The sequence below is a fragment of the Pipistrellus hanaki genome (genome assembly GCF_964339955.1).
Source record: "Pipistrellus hanaki genome assembly, chromosome: 3".
Lineage (NCBI taxonomy): Eukaryota > Metazoa > Chordata > Mammalia > Chiroptera > Vespertilionidae > Pipistrellus > Pipistrellus hanaki.
Window position 1 is genome coordinate 106,848,650 of NC_140505.1, and position 18,098 is coordinate 106,866,747.

The following is an 18,098-nucleotide window of genomic DNA, read 5'->3' on the forward strand; positions in this document are numbered from 1 at the left end:
AGACTACACCAGATGACTTTGAGGTCTCTAGTCTGACGTGGACAAATTCATAACCTGTGGTCACCAGGAGAGTGGTGATGGGGTTGTGGATGATGGAAGAGGGGAAGACAGGGCCCAGGATGTTGGACCATTGGAGGAGGATGGCTTCCCCAGACCTCTCAGAGCCCTCGGGTAGCTGAGCTGGCCCAGAGGGCAGGAAGGTGTCTTGGAAATAATGGTCTCTGAAAAGGCAGAAAGGAGGGCTTTTCTTTCTTCACAGTCCCTTGACAGTTTGCCATTCCATCCACCTACCCATCTTTCCAACAGGTATTTATTGAGCACCTGTTCTGCTAGTGTAAGGGACACAGAACAAGATGAGGTCATCCTTTCATGGAGCCTAAGGCCTAATTGAGGAATACAGGTAATAGACAAATAATTGCAGAAATAATGAATTACTTGGAATAATTTCAAACACCTTGTGCACTTCTTCCTTGATTTTGCTTTTCTGTCCCACCTCTGTCTTCCTCCTCTCCTTCCTTATTCTGCTCTGCTGCTTTGACCCTGGCCTTTCTTCACCTCTCTAATGCCAAGACCTTCCTGAGGTTCTGGGCTCTCTCAGGCCAGAAACTCAAGTTCACTGTGTTTGGAGAATTCCCTGGGGGAGGGGTGTGGCATTGCCTGTCCTTTCTGTATCCATTGCCCATGGACCTGTGGCCTCTGAGAAGGTAATAGATTATAAGCTTTGGAATCAGACTTCTCTGGGTTTGTGTTTAGACTGTAACCCTTACCAGCTTGCAGCAGTTACTTACCTTCTCTGAGCCTTAGTTTCCTCATCTGGAAAATGGATTAACTATACTTACTTTGCAGCATTAAAAAAAAAATCAAATGGGAAAATGTAAGTAAAGTATCTTGGTGTGGTGCCTTGGATATAGTAGGTGCTTGATTAAAACCAGCTTTTTCACCTCCCTCTGGGTTTGCAGCCTGATATTTTTGAGTCTGGGATGGAGGCAGAGGAGCCTGGCCTTCTGTAGGTTATACTTCGGCTGAGGTGGGCAGCAGGAGGGTAGCTCTGCTCCCTTCTCTGGGATAAGATCCAGGAGTCCACCAGGGGCTCGAGAGAATGACAAGCATCCTATGAATCCCAAAAATGAAGCATAGCGTGACAGCTGCTGGCTGCATCCTGCCAAGTGTTAGGTCTAGCAAGACCCTCACTGAGGTGCTTAGCCTGAGCTGGTGGGCTTGCTGGAGCCACCTTCCTGGTGGTGTCTCACTTGAAGCAATGGGAATTGGCCCCTCCTCCTCCAGGATGACCCTCCCCTCACTCCTTGTCCCCTTCCAGATTCAGTCTGAGCCACATGTGGCCTCTTCTGCCCTTGAAGAGTACACCTTCTAGATCCGCGGTCGCCAACCTTTCAGACCTCACGGACCACCAGTGGTTTGCGGACCATGGGTTGGTGACCGCGCTGTTCTAGACTATTGCTGCAATGATGGAGAGTTCTAGCTTGCACTGCCTAATGCAGTAGTCACTAGTTGCATGCAGCTATTGAGCATTTAAAATATGGCTAGTCCACCTGAGGAACTGCATTTTTAATTTTATTTCTTTTTTTTTTTAATTAAAATAAAATTTAAGTGGCCACCTGTTGCTAGTGGCTGCCATATTGGACAGTACTGTTCTACACCACTGGTTTTCACTTTCAGTGTTGCCACACACTGCTGGGTCACCTTTGTGTGAGGTATGTTATGAGTAATTCGCTCTTGATAAGAAATCAGTGTGACTGGTTTGCAGGTATGTTGGGAACATGGTTTGTCAGATAAAGGGCTGGCCCCCGGGAGTCTGGTCTGGGCAAGTTTGGAGACTGAGTGTAGGGTCTAGAGAGGAGAATATTGAGGGCCTCATTTACCTGGGAGACACAGCAGAAGCAGTGTCTGCATTTTTTCTATGAAAATATATATTTACTTAGTAAAAGGCATATCTTACTACAAGGTGTTATCAATTTTGTGTCTCTGTGTTTACACACTGGAAAATTAAATGAAAGGTTGTCTGGCTTTGTTGATAGGACTCTGAACCCCAATTAGATATATAGCTCTCCAATGGATTAGTTTCCCACATCCTAGGGTTCCATTAAGGAGTTGCAAAGAGAATGACAGCACTTGGCAAATCCTCGGCCTAATCATAGCACAGCGAAGTGACTTTTGGAAGGTACATTACCAAGCAATTAGGACCCATTTAATAAATTACCCCTTAGGGAACATTTTGAACCCTAGTGTTCTGAAGAGGTTAATGCACCTCTCACAACTGTGTGCTACTCACCTCAGGGAATGTATTTGAGCAGCCATTCTCCTTAGAGGAAAGGGAAGAAGGGGATCCATTTCATGAGTAGATTTTATAGGAGCTGGAGGAGATGTGAGAGACCATCTAGCCTAGCACGCTGACTTTACAGGTGAAGAAACTGATACCCACAAACATCAGTACCTATCATGGAACAGGAACCGGTTCCGCCCCTTCTAATCTAGGAACTACTCTGTAAAGCATATGTTACCATCCTCATTCTGTAGTCAGAGTAACCAGACATCAAAGTCATAAAGCTTTTTAGTGGAATCAAGATTGATCCCAAGTCTGTCAAGAGTCACAGATTGCCTGGCTTGGCTCAGTGGTTGAGCATCAACCTATGAACCCAGGAGGTTCGATTCCCGGTCAGGGCACATGCCCAGGTTGTGGGCTCTATCTCCAGTAGGGGGCTGCAGGAAGCAGCTGATCAGTGATTCTCTCTCATCATTGATGTTTCTGTCTCTCTCTCTCTTCCTTATTCTCTTTAAAATCAATAAAAACATTAAAAAAAAAAGATTCACAAGCTTAATTTGTGACAAAACCCATGTCCGCTGACCATCAGGCCAATACTCTTCACTGCAGATCATGGCATTGCCTCCACCACGTGGGTCTGGGGGTCAGAACTGCTTCGTCCAGCACCCATGGCCTGTGGCAGGCCATTAATGGTGGTGGTGGCAGTGGGGAGTGGGTGTGTGGAATGTTTCACAGAGCATGGCTGAGCAGTGTGGGGCTGCCTTCTCGAGGGACTGCAATCACACCAGAGTGACCTTGCTATTTATGGAATCTAGACACTTGCTGCCCTGATGACCAGGAGGGTTAGGGAGCAAGGTCAGAGGGGAGCTGAAGGCTCACATTCCAGTCCTGAAAGAGAAGTGCACAGAGGAGACCTGTCTCTCCTTCCTCTCCAGCTCTGGCTGGGACTCTGCCCAGGCAGGGGAGGGGCCCTCCCTCTGTCCAGCTGTTGTCCACCTCCCTCCCCTCACAGCTGCAGCTGTTCAGCTCCATCAGTCTCATCCAAGGCTGGGTGGAAGGAGGGGGTGAGGGAAGAGAGGGCCTCTTGGGTGTGTTGGCCAGGTGACTTTGGTTTCTGCCTCTAAGAGGTGTCTCCCACTGCTGAGAGACAGGGCTCAGGGTGTCTGTCCCAGCTTTTGGGTAATTGGTGGGGTGCGGGTAGCTTAGCTTTCAGACTCTCAGCATTAGTTCCTCCAGATGGATTACTCCTTTATTGAAAATAATAGGAATATTTAAATTTTTTCTTCATATTCTCTTGGGACTCAAACTCTTCTAACCCTTTCCCTTTGCTTGGCACTTCTTAGCTTTACTGCAATTTTCATGAATGAATAAATACATAGCCATTCCAAATCTCTAAGACAAGGGGATGGGCACAGGTGTGAGAAGAAGGGGATGGGGTCTCTGTTCCTTCTAGCCAGATGATTTGACATTGTTGAGACTTCGTGTTTTGGGTTTAGGCTTGAGGTACATGAGCTGTCAAAGAACAACTGTGTCTTGTCCTCCATGTCTGGGCAGGAGGCATAGAGATATCAATCCTGGCATCAGCATTGCCTGCAGCCAGACTTGTGCCTGGCCTTGTTTCCCGCCCCCCCTCCCCCCACCCAAATCTAGGTGAGGTTCTAATACCTACCTTCTTCAGGAACTAAAGGGAGAGGTATAAAAAGGAATTAGTACTCTTTCTTGGGTAGACCTCAGTTTGCCAACCTATTATAGAATGGGAAGAAGCATTGCTACCCTGTTTCAATCTAATGGGCAATAGCATCACAGCATAAAAATTGATGTGAGCCCTTTGGAAAGGAGGCCTTAGGAGAGAGTCACTTGTTTTTATTTCTTAGCTTCATCCGTTCCCAATGTATAACTGAATGGGTATAAGCCAAGTAATATACATTTATGATACTAGACTGGCTTTGGATTAGAGATATCTGGGAAGCTTTTTAATAATTCAGACTCCTGAGCTCCAGCCCAGATCTTCAGTCTGAAATTCTGGGAGTGGGGCAGGAATCTGTATAGTGAAAAGATTTCCAGATTATTTTAATGCACGGTTAGGTTTGGAGAGGTCCAGATCTACTTTTGAGGAGAAATCTGGTGAGCAAATACTATAAGTGCTTTCTTCTGAGGCATACCTTAACTTTGAGGAGTGTTTGTTCATGCATTCACTCATTGATTCATTCATTTAGCTAGCAGACATTGAGTGAGTGTCTGGTGTGCCAGCTGCAGCTCTAGGCAGAGAGGGCTGCAGGCAGAATTTGGTGGAGTGTTCTCCCTCAGGGATTTCATAGTCTGAGCGGGAGACAGATAGGAACACCAACACAGAGGCCAGTGGTGCCTAGAGAGACGAAGGAACTTGATTAAGGCCACCCAGTGAGATGTTTTGTTGTTATTGACCAAAAATGTGGGCTGAGGAGGGCTTTTGGAAAAGCTGCATCAAGAATCCGCAAATGAGCTTGGTATATTTGGACTCTGGAGGTGCACACAGACGTGGTGGCTCAGTCTTGATTTCAGTCACATGACGGTGACGCGCAGATTTGCACATTTCTTATCTGCAGTATTAGGATAATATACCCACTTTGCTGCAGGTTGTTAGGATTAGAGGTATCATATGCTTGGTCCATGCTAACTGCTTAATTAATGCTAGTTTTTCTTCTTCACCATTTAATTTGATCTCATAAGTGAGGACAGCATGTTGTTTTGGTCTCAATTTTTGAGCTCTTCTTCTAGATGGGGGCTGCCTTAAGCCAATTCCCACTTCAGAGTTGATTTCAAGGTGCCAAGTTCCAGGCACTGCAGGCGAACATTCACTGCCCCTTCCTCACCCTGGGCCTGGCCTGGGCTTGGGGGGCCCAGCCCCCTCTTGTTCCTTCTAACTCAATAGTCCCTGCACAGCCCCATTCAAATCGCTGGAGCACTCTGAATGCCTTATTTCTCAGTCAGGCTTCTTCATCCAAGCCTTTGTCCTTCCGCTCACTCCACATTAAACTCTTGTCAACATTTTTTCCCAATGAAGTTCTTCCTCCCCCGGCACCGTCCCCAGTCTCCAGCTGGCTTCCCTAGCCAGGGACACAATTGGATTGCAATTGCGAGCACTTCCTGGAGACCAGGTCCCTGGAGAGCTATAACAGTCCAGGAGTGTTTCTGGCCACCTATTCCTGTGGTTAGTGAGGCTGTGCGTCCAGCACACACTCCCATACCCGCAGAGCTGGGGAGTGTGCATGCGTACTGAAGATTTCCTTTGTATTGCATTACCTATGTCACTAGTTTCTGGCTGCCAGTTTGAATTTCTTAAGCGGATTTGCTGATTACAGGCTCTGGAGGGGTCTCTCTCCACTCCCCCTCTGTACATAATTGGGCATGGAGCCCTTGTGGGGTGGATTTGGGTAATGGCTAGGCTGCATTCCTTCCATTCTTTTCTCACAGGAAAAAGTGCCTGGAAATAACCCTCTGGTAGGGATTGCTTACAGGAGGAGGGGCCAGCTTTAGCCATTGGCCTTCACATTTGGTCCCTCTTGGCCCTCTCCAGCCCTTCCCTACCATTTCCCCTCTAGGCAGATGCTACCAGCTGGGCAGGCATGGGGGTTGCAAATGCCCTTCAATGGGTTTAAGGACCTGACCAGCTGGGCCACCTGCTTCCTACCCTTCCAGTTTGGATTGTGGCCCCATTCCTGGGGACTTCCTCCATAGCCACAAATACTCCCAGAATAGGGCAGCAGTAAATAAAATTTCTTTTCGTTCCCTCCCTCCTTCCCTCCCTCCCTTCCTCCGTCCCTCCCTTCCTCCTTCCTTCCCTTTATACAAAGCCAGTTTTTGGAATTGAAAAGAAAAAGACCAACAATTGAGTGTAAGTGAATTTCCCTGCAAATGGGATGCCCTGCTGGATTTGGGAATGATTCAAAGCAGGGAATCTCTCCCCAGGGAGTCTGTTCCAATTGGAAAGTGGATGTAAGAAAGTTTCTCTTTTTGTTTTCCAAGGCACCAGCTCTCACAGTTTAAAAAAAGCAGCTGCCACCTAATGCCCCTCACCACCTGGCCATGGGGAGGCCACTGTGGGGTCAGGTCTTCTGGTTGTCCACATGGCCTACTCAGCTCCTCCCTTGCCTGCCCAGGCTCTGCCACAGTGTTTGGCCTGATGCCATGGTGGCCCCCTCCTTTCAGAAGGCGCTTCAGTGGTCATCCTGCCCTTCGACACTCCTGCTCCCTCGGTGAACAGCCTTTTCCCTGGACCTGGCACCTAACTCTCCACAATGGACACAATGAGATGTGAATTGAAAAGATAGGGCTGTGCCTGGCCAGTGTGGCTCAGTTGGTTGGAGTATAGTCCCATATACCAAAAGGTTGTGGTTTGATCCTGGTTGGGGCACATATAGAAGGAAACCAGTCGATAGATGTTTCTCTCTCCCTTCCCATCTCTAAAATTAGTAGGCATATCCTTAGTTGAGGATTAAAAAACAAATAAAATAAAAAAAAAACAAAGAAAGAAAGAGAAGAAAAGATAGGACTGGTGTGGCAATTGCCAACCTGGAGAACCTCACAGCCTTCTCACACGCATCAGAAGATAGGGACTCGGAGACAATGGCACATTGGCACACTCGAGTGACAGAGTAGTGAAGGGTGGGGATGGGTGGGCATGGAGTAGCTGCCCAGTGAGGAGTGCTGAATGTCCCTTTGCAGTGTATGCATGTTGGGGGAGGGGGTGATGTAGGCAGAGCCTTCTTGGAAGCTCCCCCAACTCTGCATGCTGATTTTTAAAAAAAAATATGTTTTATTGATTTTTTGCAGAGAGGAAAGGAGAGAGATAGAGAGCTAGAAACGTTGATGAGAGAGAAACATCGACCAGCTGCCTCTTGCACACCCCCCACCGGGGATGGGCTCGCAACCAACGTACATGCCCCTGACCGGAATCGAACCTGGGACCTTTCAGTCCGCAGACTGACGCTCTACCACTGAGCCAAACCGGTTTCGGCTGCATGCTGATTTGTGACAAAACCTTTACTTCATACCTTTTCCCTGTGGGACTCCAAGAAGGCCCTGGGCAAAGGAGATCTTTCCACTGACCCTTCATCAGTATCTGGTTTGGGATTGTGCTAGCTTATTGTAGAGTCAGGGGGAGTAAGCTGGACACTTAAAAAAATACTTTTAGTATAAATAGTGTTGTACAATCCTATCTAATAAAAGAGGAACATGCAAATTGACTGTACCTTTGCTACACTACCAGCCAATAGGAGTGAGTATGCAAATTAACCCAGCCAAGATGGTGAGGCCCATAGTGGCCAGGTCGTGCTGGGGCTACTGGACGGATGGGAGACACAAACCTGCAGGGAGGCCAGCACTTAGCAGCCCCAAGCCCCACCATGGCTGTGTTGGGGCTGCAGGGGGCTGGATTGGAGACACAAACCAGCTGGAGGCTGGCATCCAGTAGCCCCGGATCAGAGACACAAATTTACAGGGGTCAGCACCCAGCAGCCCCCTGATTGAAGACAAAAACCTACAGGGGGCCGGCACCCAGCATCCCCCAATTGGAGACACAAACCCGCAGGGGGCTGGCACCCAGCAGCCCCAAGCCCCGCCATGCCTGCACTGGTGCAGCAGGGGGCCAAATTGGAGACACAAACCCGCAGGGGGCCGGCACCCAGCAGGCCTGGATGCGAGACACAAACCTGCAGGGAGGCGGGCACCAGCAGCCCCGGGTTTGGATTGGAGATACAAACCCGCAGGGGACTGGCACCCAGCAGCCCCGGATTGGAGACACAAACCTGCAGGGAGGCGGGCACTAGTAGCCTGAAGCCCCACCATGGCTACGCTGGGGCTGCGGGGGGCCAGATCGGAGATACAAACCCACAGGGAGGCCAACACCCAGCAGCCCCAAGCCCTGTCACCTCGGACCTGGGGCTGGGGGGCTGGGAGTTGATTGGAGACACAAACCCGCAGTCCTGGCACCCAGCAGCCCCAAGGCCCTGGGGCTGCTGGTGGGGTGGGGGTGGGGTGAGGGATGGGGCAGTGGAGACACAAACCCACAAGAAACCTGTGGAAAGGGAGATAAACTATCATAATTTTATCTCCCTTTCCACAAGATGAGAAAACTGCCCCTGGATTATTTAGTGATGTGGCCCACACCTTTCTACAAACACGGTATGTTATGACCACTCCCAGGAAGGTCTGGTCAGAATACCGTCTCCAGGGAATAATGCTTCTGTGGCAAATCATCTAAGAGAGGAAACAAGCTTTGTTGGATTTATTCTGAAGGTCAGAGCACATGCCACCCCAACATATGCTTTCTTGTTATATTGATGCTCTTGAGCTGCAGATGCTTGAAAAACAGCAAATGCATGCAGAGGCTTTCACTGAAGTCTCCTGATCTGTCTAAAATTGGACCCCCCAAAAGGATCTTAAATCTCATAGGTCCCCTTGAGGGGAGAAGTACCATCAGGCAGAGAAGACTGACTCCTGTCACAGGACAGGAGAGTGGAAGTTGACATCACACCCAAACTTTGTTACAAACTATCTCTCCCCCTCCCTCCCATTCATCTTTCCTAAAAATCATTTACTCTTCTCTTAGAGGCCTACATCTCCTGTTCCCTTTCACTAGGAAGAAGGCATTTAAATCTGCATTCTAAGCCACCTTGGGAAGTTACTCATTTTTCCCTGGGATCTCCCACATATACACGAGGTACACATGCTAATGAATTTTTGTTTTTCTCTTGGTGATCTGTCTTTCATTACAAGGGCCTCCACTAAGAACTCAGAAAGGAGAGGATAACTATTTTTCCTCCTCCGTAATTCTATCTCGGGAAATCAAGTCCCCAGCTGAACAATGAGGTTGGCTCAAGTACCAAGCAGTCCCAGCTGACAGGAGGGAAGCTTTTAGGGAGAAATCAATGATATTGGCATCAAAGTGGGACAGAGGGCACATGCATGGTTGCTGGTGGGAGTTTAAAGTGGTTCAACATTTTTGGAGGATGATTTGGCAAATTCAGTAGAAATGTTCAAGGTACATCCAAGAGTCTTCTTCTAGGAATCACATCTGCCGAGATAAAGCACAAGTGCATAAGCCCTGGTCAGAACCCAGGATGCTACTGCAGGCTCCCCTTCCACAATAGGAAAACCTGGGAACAACCTGCATTTTTAGGACAAGGTGGCATCTATACTAATAAAAGGGTAATATGCTAATTAGACTGAGCATCTTCTGGGCGACCTTCCAGATGTCCTTCCATACATCCTTCCTGACAAAGCCATGTTGGTGGGGCCAAGGCAGAGGAGGTTAGAGGCTATCAGGCAGGCAGGGGAGAGTGGTTAGGGGGACCAGGCCAGCAGGGGAGAGCAGTTAGGGGGATCAGGCTTGCAGGCAGGTGAGTGGTTAGGAGCCAGAGGTCCTGAAGGGTCCCAGATTGGAGAGAGTGCAGGCCCAGCTGGGGGGACCTTCTTCCCATGCATGAATTTCGTGCACTGGGCCTCTAGTGAGAGTATAAATCAACAGAATAGGGAAAAAAGGACGCCTTGCAAACCTGCCAGCATGACAAATCAACTTTCCATTTTCTATGATGCTTTCAGTCTGTATTTACTTACAAACATGATTTCTGTGTACTCATTGTCATAATGTAGATAGAATTTTGCATTCTATTTGCTTTATTTAATACTAGAGGCCTGGTGCATGAAATTTGTGCATGGGGCAGGGTGTCCCTCAGCCCAGCCAACACCCTCTCCAATCTGGGACCCCTTAAGGGATGTCTGACTGCCCTGGTAGGATTGGGCCTAAATGGGCAGTCAGACATCCCTCTCACAATCCAGGACTGCTGGCTCCCAACTGCTTGCCTGCCTTCCTGATTGCCCCTAACTGCTTCTACCTGCCAACCTGATCACCCCTTAATCACTCCCCTGAAAGCCTGATTGATGCCTAACTGCTCCCCTGACAGCCTGTTTGCCCCTAACTGCCATCCCCTGCACATCTGGTCACCCCTAACTGCCCTCCCTTGCAGGCTGGTCCCTTCCAACTCCCCTGCTAGCCTGATTACTCACAACTCTCCTCCCTTGCAGGCCTGGTCCCTCCTAACTGCCATCCCCTGCCGGCCATCTTGTGGTGGCCATCTTGTGTCCACATGGCGGCAGGATCTTGGACCACATGAGGACAGCCATCTTGTGTGTTGGAGTGATGGTCAATTTGCATATTACTCTTTTATTAGATAGGATTCTACCACAGCTACATAATAATTACAATTAGATTTTTAAATGTCTACACAGTAATTCTTGATACTTATTGATTTTCCCATTGTTGAACTTTTAGCTTGTTCACACTTTTTAAACTTACCTTACAGATACTGCATTAATATACACCAATATGTTATATTAATAATATATGTGTATTTATATGTATGTATGAATATACACTAGTATATGTGTGTTTATGTGTGTGTCTTTCTCTTTTTCTTTCTTTCCTATTTGCATTATTTTATTAAGATGAGATAAGAAGCCGAGCATTCTTCCTAGAGAATGGGAGATCTCATTCTGGGTTGCTAAATACCAGCCAGAACTCAGGTGCCTGAGAACAGCCTCAGGATTAGCTCAGATCTTGGTCTAAGTCTGTCCTTACAAACTACCTGGGAATGAGTTAGGCAGCAGAGTCCCTGTTTTAAAGGCGGATAACTACATTTTTGTTGTGGCGCAGGCTCTGAAGCCCATTGGCCTGTATATGTAGATTTTGACTTTATGATTCAACCCATTCATTGATTCCCGAGGTGCACTTCTCTCATCTGACCCCATTCAAAGCAAGAGAAATAGATCTGGCTCTTACCCTCAGGGATTTTGTGGTCTGAAATGACCACAGATTCACCTGTTCAGTTAGACTCTAATGCAGAGCTGCAAACTCAGATGAGTGAAATGGGTCAGGGTGGTGGGTCTGTAACAGATTGAAGACCATGTACCCGACCTGTAAACCTACCTCCTGTTTAGGCCCAGCTGATTGTTGCCTCACCACAACGAGCCTGGTATTGCTAGACATTCCATTTTTTTCACAAGGGAAGCTTGAATTTCTGATTTTTTTTTTGGTAAGAACTCCTGACTTTTAATTGTTGGTGACTAATTAAAAAAATGTAAAATGTGGTAGAGACCAAGCAAAACATATCTGTGATTTAGGGTTCCAGTTTGTGACCCTTGCTGTATGTGTAACTGGCAAGTTGTTATGCTGGGCATTTTGGGGTGTTGAAGGAACATAGATAAAGGTGATAAAAATTATTGGGGAGGACAGCAACTTGCACGATTACAACATGAAGCATTATTTGATCAGTGACACAAATGTGACAGCAGACAAGTGCTTTGGAAATGCTCGGGCAGGGACAGTTGATTCTGTCCTGAGGATTAGGAAGTCACCATGAGAAGGCCGCTCCTGCAGTAAGAACTGAGACATTGTGAAGTACTTAGTCTCTGTACACCCTCCCAGTCAGCCCTGAGACGGGGTGTCTGTGTCTGTCTGTCTGTTTCAAGCAAGAGACCACGTCGTCTTTTCTAGTTCCTCTGGCAAGTCCTTTGAGAGGAACTAGGCCTCGGATGAGAGAGGGCTTGAAGCATAAAGTCAGAACTGGGAAAATTGCCTAGGTGGGTGCTGAGTAAATGGCCTTTCCTTCATTTTCCCATCCAGGCAGTGAGGAAAATTGTCCCCCATGGGCACTTAGCAAGTATTTATTGGAGGCACATTGGAGGCAGAGTCGCTAGGGCCCACTCTGAGAGCTGTAGAGGAGGTGAGGGTGCTTTGAACTCCTCAGGTAGGAGAAGGGACTTGAAGATGCTAGCATCCCTCCACAGTTTCCCCAGATGCCAGCCAGGACATGCCAGCCTAGTGATACTTAAGAAATATGACTTGCTAGGAAAATAAACACCTTGTGTTATTTATTACTTATTAAAAACAAAGCTTTCCTCAGCTGGGACGTTTCAGATCACTGACAATGTCGAGTTCAGTTTCCTCTGTTAATAACAGGGCGGTGTGCTTGTCAGGAGCATTAAGACATTTGTCTGGGTATTGAAGAATTGAAATGGTATGCAGGGTCTGGGCCCAGATCTTGTGAACAACAGTACAGAACAGTGGCCTTTTGGGTGCTGAGCACTACGCTAGAGGCTTTATCCACATCCTCTGATGTAATCCCCTCCAGGATTGGGGAGAGAGATGGATAGCAGGTAGGGAGCCCCTGTGTTTGGAAGGGAAGGTGCTAATGGAGATATCCACTGTCTCCTGATGGGATAAACTCTCAGAGTTTAGAATCAAGATGAGTCTTGGGCTTTGGTGCTAAGAGTCTAGTGACTCAACCACAGACCGAGAGCATCCTGGAGGAAGTGACCGTGGGTCAGCAGTGGTGGAAGGGATGGGATGCTAGGCTGCGCTAGTTGTGACGGCTTTCTGGAGGAGAAGCGCCTGGAATGAGGGCCCCAGTTGAGGTGAAGGCTAGCTGACTTGAGGGCCACCACCTTTTGATAAGGACAAAAATACCCTTGCAGTATTGAGTATGAATTCTCCCCACTGAGAAAGGTAGGGAGAGAAGATTTTATTATTTCCACTTAATCACATAAGTGTGGTAAAGTTGTTTTTTGTTGTTGTTGTTTTTGTTAATCCTCACTCAAGGATGTTTTTCCATTGATTTTTAGAGAGAGTGGAAGGGAGGGGGAGAGACAGAGTGAGAGAAACATCAATTGGTTGCCTCCCACATGCTCCCGGATCAGGGCCAAGGATTGAGCCTGCGACCTAGGTACGTGCCCTTGACTGGAATCAAACCCGGATCCTTCAGTCCAAAGGCTGACACTCTATCCACTGAGATAAACTGGCTATGGCAGTGTGGTATAATTTAAGAACAGGGATTTTGAAGGTAGGCAAATGTGGGTTTAAGCATAGCCTTCTGAACTTGATTATTTAACCTTTGGACCTCAGTTTCTCCATTTGGAATGTGGGGAGACTAATACTACATAGGGTGTTTTATAAGGGATAAAAACTACAATTGCCCTTGGCATACAGTAGACACTGAATAATTAATAGTAGCTGCTATTGTTGTCAGTGCAGACTAAGAAGCAGGCCTACAGAGGTTAAGTGTCTTGCTCAAGGTCATAAAGCTGGTAAAGAAAACAGCCGGGACCCGACCCAAGGCCTGCAGGCTTTTTATGCTGTGTTCTCCCATTCTGTGTACCTGGGCCTTTCCTTTCCCTCCCTGATCTGGTGGACACTTGGCACGCAGCAGGCAGGCAGGCCCCGGCGCCACCCAGGATGCATTAATGCCTGAGTTGTAAGTTATGGGCACTTTTCCTGCCATAGGTATGATTATAGGGTGCTAACAGAGCAGCACACCCTGTTAAAAAAGATTAGCGGAAATGTGCCAGGGCTTTTGTTCACCAAGCAACTCTTGTGTTTCTCTCCTCTTCCTCACCCCTCCCTTTATCTTCTTAAAAAAAAAAATAAAAAAGAAAGAAAGAAATGGAAAAGATGAAGGACTGTCAGCACCAGATCATAACAAGGGCCCCAGGAGTTGGCGGCTTTTCAGTCCCTGCAGAGAGTTCCCTCCTCTCCTGCTTTCCTCAAGTCCTTGCTTTCCTAAGTCTAATTAAGATCTGTAACCACCCCCAAAAGCAGGGCACTTCCTGCGCCCCTGTTTCTCATTGGCTCTTTCCCTTCAGCTCTGTTACCAGCCTCCCCTGTCCTGTGAATGCCTCCTACAGGAACTATTGAAGTGGCCAGCCAGGCTAACTGCTGGCTGTGGGTGGAGCCAGCTTCCTCCGTACTCCTCAGGCGATGCCACACTCCTGCCCCAGAGCCTCCAGTGACTCCCTGTTAGCTTTTTTTGAGTCCATGCTTTTAAACTTCCCATGCCAGGCTCTCCAGAATCTGACCTTTGCTTTGTTATCCCCCACTCCTTCTTGTATAAACTATATGCTTCCATTACATCAGGCAACACACTGTTTCCTGAACAGGTCTGGAAATTACCTGCCTTTGGTCATGTAATTCCTTTTTGCAAAGTCCCCACCCAGGTGAAGTTAGACCCATTCTTCAGGGATTGGCTGAGGTACAACTCTTCTGGAACTCACGTCTTGCTCAGGAACATGTTCCCCTTACACCTCGCATACCACAGGTATGGAATTAATGTAGAATTCGCCCATGGAGTCTCTGCTTGTCACTGTGCATGTCTCTTCCAGGGCCTCCTCTGAGTTTTCCTGTCTGTCCCCCTTTCCCACATGCTATGGAATGTATTTACTCCTTAAGTGCACATGATCTAACTTCTTAGGCATTTTTTTTCTTAAGTGTAAAATTTCCTTTTCCATCATTGTCTGTTCAGGCTAAGGTGGCAGGACAGTGCAGTAGAAAGAACACTGAGTTCTACTCCTAGTGCTGCCTCTGACCAACTGTGATTCGGGGCAAGTAGCTCCCCTTCTCTGGGCCTTAGTTTCCCAGTTGTAAAACAATGAGTTGGACTTTCTAATCTCTAGGATTTGTGGATGGCATTTTAAAAAAGTTGTGTTAAGATGTAATTCACATGCTATAAAATTCTCCCATTGTTATGTGCTGAGTTGTGTGTCTCGTTCCCCCCAATTCACATGTTGAAGGCCCAACCCCTTGTACCTCAAAATGTGACTGTATTTGGAAATAGAATCTTCAAAAATGTAAATTAAGGTTAAATGGGGTTATTATGGTGGGCCCTAATCCAATATGACTGGTCCTTCAATAAGAAATTAGGACACAGACTTGTAGAGGAAGGACCATGTGAATACACAGAGAGAAGAAGGCCATCTACAAGACCAGAAGAGAAACCTCAGAATGAAACCAAACTGCCAACAATTCTGGACTTATAGTTTCCAGAATCAAGAGAAGATAAATTCTGTTGTTTGAACCACTCAATCTGTGGTACTTTGTTATGGTAGCCCTAGCAAACTAATGCACTCATTTCATGTACAACTCAGTAGATTGGTATGTTCACAGAGTTGTATATAACCATAACCTATTTTTTGAATATTTATTACCCCCTCCCCCCAAGAAACCACATACCCATTAGCAGTCACTCCTCATTTCTCCCCAACCTTCTCTCCAACTCCAGCCCTGAGCAATCACTAATTTATGTTCTGTTTCTATGGACTTGTCTATTCTGGACATTTCTTATATGTGGAATTATACAATACTAGAGGCCCAGTGCACAAAATTCGTGCATGGGCAGGGTCCCTAGGCCTAGCCAGCAATCAGGGCCAATTGGGGCCTTACAGCTACCATCTGGGGCCTTCTTTCCCCAGCTGCTGGCTGCCTACTGGGACCTTCCTTTGTTCCGCACCACCCCCTGGTGGTCAGCGCACGTCATAGTGAGAGATTGAACTCCCGAGGGGACATTTTGCATATTAGGTTTTTATATATATAGATGGGGTCTTTTGTGACTGGATTCTTTTGCTTAACAGAATGTTTTCAGTGCTCATCTATCTTGTAGCATATGCCAGTACTTCATTCCTTTTTTTTGCTGAGTAATAATTGATTGTATGGGTATAGCCACCTTTTGTTTGTCCATTCATTGTTTGATGGACATTTGGGTTATATAAATTTTTTGACTACTATGAATAATGCTAAAATGAAGATTTGTGTACAAGTTTCTGTGTGGACATGTTATCATTTCTTTTGGTTATCTACCCAGGAAAGGAATTGCTGGGTCATGTGGTAACTATATTTAACTTTTTGAGTAACCACCAAACTGTTTTCCAAAACAGCTGTATCATATTATGTTCCCATTAGCAAAAATAAAGGATTCCAGTTTATCCTCACCTTTGCCAACACTTGTTATTATCTGTCTTTTTGTAGCCATCCTTATGGATATGAAATGGTATTTCATGTGGTTTTGATTTGTATTTCTCTGATGATGAATAATGTTGAGCATATCTGTTCATGTACTTATTTGCTATTCATATATTTTCTTTGGAGAAATATTAACATACATTGCCTATGTTTAAATTGAGTTATTTGTCTATGTAATTGATTTGTAGGAGTTCTTTATATATTCTGTATCTAAGCTCCTTATCAGATACCTGATCTGCAAATATTTGTTCATATTTTTTTAAAAAAATATATTTTAGTGATTTTTTACAGAGAGGAAGGGAGAGAGATAGAGAGCTAGAAACGTCGATGAGAGAGGAACATCGACCAGCTGCCTCTTGCACACCCCCTACCGGGGATGGGCTCGCAACCAACGTACATGCCCCTGACCGGAATCGAACCTGGGACCATTCAGTCCGCAGACCGATGCTCTATCACTGAGCCAAACCGGTTTCAGCTATTTGTTCATATTTTATGGGTTATCTTTGCACTTTCTTGGTGGTATTGTTTGCAGCATAAAAGTTTTTAATTTTAATGAAGTTCAAGTTATCTAATTTTTCTTGTATTACTTTTGGTTTTGATGTTGCATCTGAGAAAACATTGCCTAACCCAAGGTCACAAAGATTTATTCCTATGTTTTTATCTAAGTGTTTTCTACTTTTAGCTATTGCATTTAGGTCCATGATCCCTTGTTATTTTCGGGTATGGTGTGAGGTATGGGTTCAGCTTCATTTTTTTGTGTATAGATATGTGGATGTCCAGCACCATTTATTGGAATGGATGGGATATAAAGGTCATTTGAAGCAGCTCATCATCTGAGGAGGAAGTGTGGACAGCAACTAGTGTGGGAACTGCTTGAGGAAAATGCTCTTGGTTGTCTCACCCAGCTCCCTTTGACAACTTTTGTGTTGAGATTATATAATTCTGTGTTTGTTTAACTTGCTCTTCAACTTCCAGAATGGTATTTATCTGGATTCCAAATAATTGATTGTGGTGATAGTGGAGGTCATAACAAGAGAATGATTGGCTTCCATCATAGCAAGAGTGTTCCTGGCTGTGAGACCTGTTGAAACCAACAGCAGAGAACTTGTCAACTCTCCTACTGAAGAGGTATTTGTGGGCCCAGAGTCCAGTTGATGGGGCCCTTGCAGGCCCTTGATGGGACTATGGAGGAGATGATAGTGACAACCGAGGCCAGGTAAAAGGGAATTTTCAGCATTTTGGCTCATTTAATCCAATTCTGCTTTCAGGCCAGAGGAGAACCATTTTCTTTCCTGTCAGCACCTTTTCAGCAGAGCTAATAGGACCCCTGGGTAGATTAAGGGGCATTAGTGAGACAAGTTATAGTCATAATAGGCTCTACACTACATGTTCCCCAATTCACATGTTGAATTTTCTCCCAGGCCTCAAAGCACCATCTTCCCCACCATGAGAGGTGAGGCAGATGTGGAGGCCCCTGGCAGCCTGCTGGGTAAGAGTACCAGTGGGAAGGCAGTGGGGACCTTAGAGGACACAGGTCTTCTCCTTCCTCCTATTGTTGGCATGATGGGAATGGGAGGGTCTTGCTAGTCACTGGTGAATCTCTCAGGTAGGGCCCCAGCTCTCTTCTCCAGGCATATTCCCATCCTCTACCGTGGTCCCTGGCTCCAGTCAATTCAGACCATACCCATGCTTGTTTGTACTCTTCACCTCTACATCTCCAACTCGTGGAAATTCCCTGGTGCTATGAGTAGTTATTGAATGAAAGGATGAATGAATGAATGCTTTTCCACCTTGAGCTCAACCAGTTCCTTTTACCTCATTTCCCATTGTCCGTTGACTGTCTTCCAAAGCCTATCAACCATTTAAGGCTCAGCTTAAATATCCTATTCATAAAGCCTTGCCACTCCTTGCCCCCATAATTGAATATGATGATTTCTTCTCTTTTTAATCTTGTATTTATTACGTTTCTACCTCTATTTTGCCGCTTTTCAC

The 18,098-nt window shown here is 46.4% G+C and overlaps 1 protein-coding gene across 3 annotated transcripts in view; it reads left to right on the top strand.

Annotated features, from left to right (window-relative positions):
• TSPAN9 (tetraspanin 9) overlaps positions 1–18,098 on the top strand; it is a 200,879-nt gene that overhangs the window by 58,885 nt on the left and 123,896 nt on the right. The window contains exon 3 of one of the 3 annotated variants that reach the window (XM_084878451.1): positions 307–400. The exons of the other annotated variants lie outside the window; for them this stretch is intronic. The gene's annotated coding sequence lies outside the window, so the exon portion shown is untranslated. The remainder of the gene's footprint in view (positions 1–306; positions 401–18,098) is intronic. 3 annotated transcript variants of the gene reach the window in all.